Below are 4436 nucleotides of genomic sequence, written 5' to 3'. Positions count from 1 at the left end.
GTTGTTAACCTGGATTATGGTACACAGACAGAACATTCCATGTGAAAAACTCACAGCTTTTAACACCTGTATAATTCCTTTGCTTTCCAGCAAGTTCATGAATCAGGTGTCGCCATGTGAGCATGCAGTCCTGAGTAAATGACAGCGCGCTCATCATAAGTTGCATGTATTTCTGAATTGTGCTGCTCTGATTGAACAAAAGTATACTAGGGAAATGACTGGCATACGGTATTCCCGGGGGAAATGTCTAAAATATCTCATTTAATTGTGTGGCCAAATTCACCAATTGAAGTTGCCAGCTGTTGCCCTTTAGTCCAGTTCATTTTTAGTCTTCCCACATGTATTAGCATAATTGTATGATTAATAGAGACAGTGGCTTCTATCACAAACATCCAGCAGTTGCAGAGCTAGAAACAGATATTAGTTGGGTCTTCAGAAACAGTGGACAAGTTCAACGGGGAAGAAGCTGCAATATTGTATCATAAATGTAGAGAGATAACTGGTCCTTGACCCATGCCCAAGAGAAGAAAGTTATTTTAAGCCCCTATAAAGAATAATTCTAACATCCATTACATCTCAGATTGCCCACTCAGCCCATAGGTTAGGTAAATCCTGGCACATGGTATTTTCAGCTCATCGCATGGTATTTTCAGCTCTTCTTCCAGAAAGTCTTTAGTGGTCCTCAGCCTTTCTCCTATTCAGCTATAGCTGTGTTCTGTTCCTAATGATCATCATCTCACTGTCTTCAGCATCTTGCCTTTGCGTATGTGTTAAATGAGTCATGTGTTGATCTCAAGGGAGTCTAATCCACAAAAACCAAAGGGGGGTGGGAGGGGGGAGAAAACAAAACAAAAAAATCTGCCACTTCATTTTGAATGCTTTCATGTCCAAAGTGATGTTTTTCTTTTTTGAGTGTTACTGTTATTTTTCAGTAATCTTCATTAAAAATACAATTCTTATGACCATTGTCATAAAGAAAGATGCCATCTCCACAATTATAATGATTTCCTGGGATTCCAAGAAGAAAGGCCACATCTTTGGCAAGCCTTCCCATAACTGTAAAGCTCCCATCGTCCTTCCGCATCACCTAGAAGATGCCCAGAAGCCAACTCAAATTGACCACTTTTGCCTTAGTCACTTTTCCCAGAGTTCTGCTCCTTGTACTGAGCAGATGGGCTAAGTACTCTTTCCCCAGAGATACAGAGAACTCTTCCCAAATGCGCTGAGATGGGTTTGTCAACTCCATACAAACTTCACCAGATAAGAAGGACCGTCAGTTGAAGCATTGCCTCCAGTGATTTGGCCTTTGGATAAGACCGAGAGGGATTTAGTCATTAGTGATTGACGTGGGACATCCCAGTTCCCTGTGGATAGTGCCACCTCTGGTCAGGTTGTCCTGAGTTTTATAGTAAAGAAGACTGAGCAAGCCATGAAGGGCAAGTCAGGAAGCAGCCGTCCTTCTTGACTCTGCTTCCATTCCTACTTCCTGCCGAGTTCCTGGTTGGGTTTCTCTCAGTGAAGGAGTATAAATAACCTAGAAGGCAAACAAGGCCTTTCCTCCCTCAAGTCCCTTTGCACAGTGTTTGTATCACATCAACAGGGAAACAAGAGAAGACATTAGAGAAATATAATACAAGGCCTATGAAAAGTACACATATTTGAACTCATACCTCTCCAGATTCAGTAGTCCTCTCCTCTCCTCTTAGTGTGAGTGAGTCACTTCATATTTTTACTTTTACTTTTTGAAAGTAGAGATAATCCAAAAATGATAGAAGTCAAAATTTCATACCTGATTTCTTTATGGATGAATTATTAGAAAATTAGCATCATCAATTCAAAGAACAAAAATATAACACTTTACTGAATCTCTTCCTTGAATTAATATTAGTTTTGGTCTGAATGTTTGTGCTTTCACCCCCTCCATATGCTGATATCTCGTTACCAAGATGGCGGTCATGGGAGGCAGGACTTTTAGTAGGTGATATAGTTGGAGTCTTCATGAATGGGATCAATGCCTTTATATAAGAAGCCCGACCTTCACTTTTCCACTGTGAGATAATGTGGGTGACAGGGCATCCACTGAATCCACTAGCACTTAATAGCTGTGAGAAATAAATTTCTATTATTTAAAAGCTAATCACCCTTCAGTTTTTTTGTTACAGCAACCTGATTCTATTAATACATACTGGGTTATAGTTAATGTTATAGCTTAACTATAATCCAAAATAATCTCTCTGGAACACAAGGTGTTTGTTAAACAATTATTTCAATTCCAGAAGACAGAGCTTAATTTCCAACGCAGTTGAGTAACTTGTATTCAAAATCATGATAGGCAGAGTTAAAAATTGATGGTTTTTATATGGAACTGGTTGTAAGATTGAATTGGTTGCAAGTGATCAGTTTGTGGTCGAGGAAACAGGGAGGGGGGTTGATTTGCCAGTCTTAAGCCAGCCAGTCAGCCAGCTCTTGGCAGGGAGGGTTTCAGTCCCTTTGTATCTAGATTCTTAGGGTACTTGTTACCTCTTCCTCTCTCCCCTCTTTTTCTTCATTATGGCGTGTGTGTGTGTGTGTGTGTGTGTGTGTGTGTGTGCGCGCGCGCGCGCACGCGCACGTGCAAGGGTGTTTACATCACACTTGTAGTTTTCAGAGAGCACCTTTTCAGAACAGCTGCTGTCCTTCTCTACTGGATCCCTGCATGAAGCTGGAGTGGAGAGTGGACCAGCTCATGCTGCAAGTGCATTTACCCATGATCCATCTCATCAGTCCCAGGGCTCACATTCTATGCTCTTGCTGCTTAGATAGCGGACTAACCATGAATGACAACTGCTCAACTGTTTTGTCCAAACAGATACGGTTACTTGTACAAATGGAACAGTTGTCCATGTTTTAAAATATCTGAAGTTAGCTAACACAGGAAATTTGGATATACTTCATAATTAATATGTAGTGTCTAGTACAGGTTATGCAACACTTCAGGTAACAATTCTGTTCATCCAATAACTAAATAAACCTCACTGACCAGACGTGCCTGTGGTTTTCACTGTGAGTTTAAATTACACAAAATGGACATTGTTCTTGTTCTTTCTTGATGTTCAACAACTACTTACTTACATCGGCCTTGGGAAATTTATGTCAGAAAGTCAACTTCACTATCCTTCTCTTCAGATAGTGATAATACACCTGCCTTGTACAGTCTTCTTTAGAAACATGTGTGAAGGCCTGCTCGTGACACTGTGGTTTATTTGTTCAAAGGTAATTTGCTTTCCTTTTCTTTCATCCATCATTTCTGCTGGAATTATTAATATAAAATTGCCTATTTCTCAGACTCTTTCCCAAAATAAACTGATTTTACTTTTGCTCCCTGTGGGGACAATAGTTAGGAATTAACTACAGTCATATATTCTTGGAAATTTAACTATTTTTCTTAAAAAAAAAACAAACCAACCATTCAAATAACACAAGTAACAGCTTCCACATAGTCTTGAGGAATAGAGAAAGGCAGGCGATGAATGATTGGTTTCTGGGAGACAGGTGAAGCATATTTGGTAGATTAATTTTCAATTCACCTTCTCAAAAGAAAAGGACAAACCCCTCATTTACCAAGATTCTAAAGAGATTTCCAGGCGAGTCCCTTGCCAGCCCCACATCAGTCTTTGCTTTGAAGTATCCATTCCCCAGAGCTTGGTTCTTACCCAGGACCCAAACACGTTATTGAGCTACAAGAGCTCTGTAGGAAAAAATCAGCTCCTTCCACTGACATTCACAAGCCTTGTGTCCTCAGAGGGGGGATGGTCTATGCGCTTATCAGGTAATCAATCTTTCTGTCTTGCATCCTCTTTGTCTTTAGGACAAAGTAAGTAAGTGCAATTACCTCATTCTCAACAATCACCTTACTTTAAACTGTTTATTCTCCATAGAGAGGTGTTTGGGAGCAGGTAGCACTTTGGCAAGATATGTTTGTTTGCTTTGTATTATTGCATCTATCAATACTGCCCTCGATTGCCATCGAGGAACAGTTGGCAATGCTGTCTTTCAAGCCAAGTTTTCCTTCTCTTACGGAGACTACCAGAAAAGGGAGGGCCTAGATTTCTGATCAGCTGAGTCTTCGATGCATTTTGATGGCTTCAGACAGAAAGTCATGATCTCATTGTGGAGCTCTGGACAGGAAAGCAACTGTCTTGGATAAGGGGGTTGTTTGCCTAAAACCAGTAGTCTACTGCAGAGGATCAAAAACAACTTTGAGGCCCTTCTAGGTCCAAGTTCAGTTAAAGAAAGATTTAACCACCTAAAAAAGAGTAAACAAACAAACAATTTAAACAAGTGGGTGTTTTAAAAATCTTTTTCTTCTCTCAAGGCTTTGCGCATCTCTCTCTCTCTCTCTCTCTCTCTCTCTCTCTCTCTCTCTCTCTCTCCCTCCCTCCCTCCCTCCCTCCCTT

Source organism: Microtus ochrogaster, linkage group LG7_11 (assembly GCF_000317375.1).
Source record: "Microtus ochrogaster isolate Prairie Vole_2 linkage group LG7_11, MicOch1.0, whole genome shotgun sequence".
In the NCBI taxonomy this organism is placed as follows: domain Eukaryota; kingdom Metazoa; phylum Chordata; class Mammalia; order Rodentia; family Cricetidae; genus Microtus; species Microtus ochrogaster.
The sequence above is the reverse complement of the archived record's forward strand: the minus strand, read 5'-3'. Positions refer to the sequence as shown.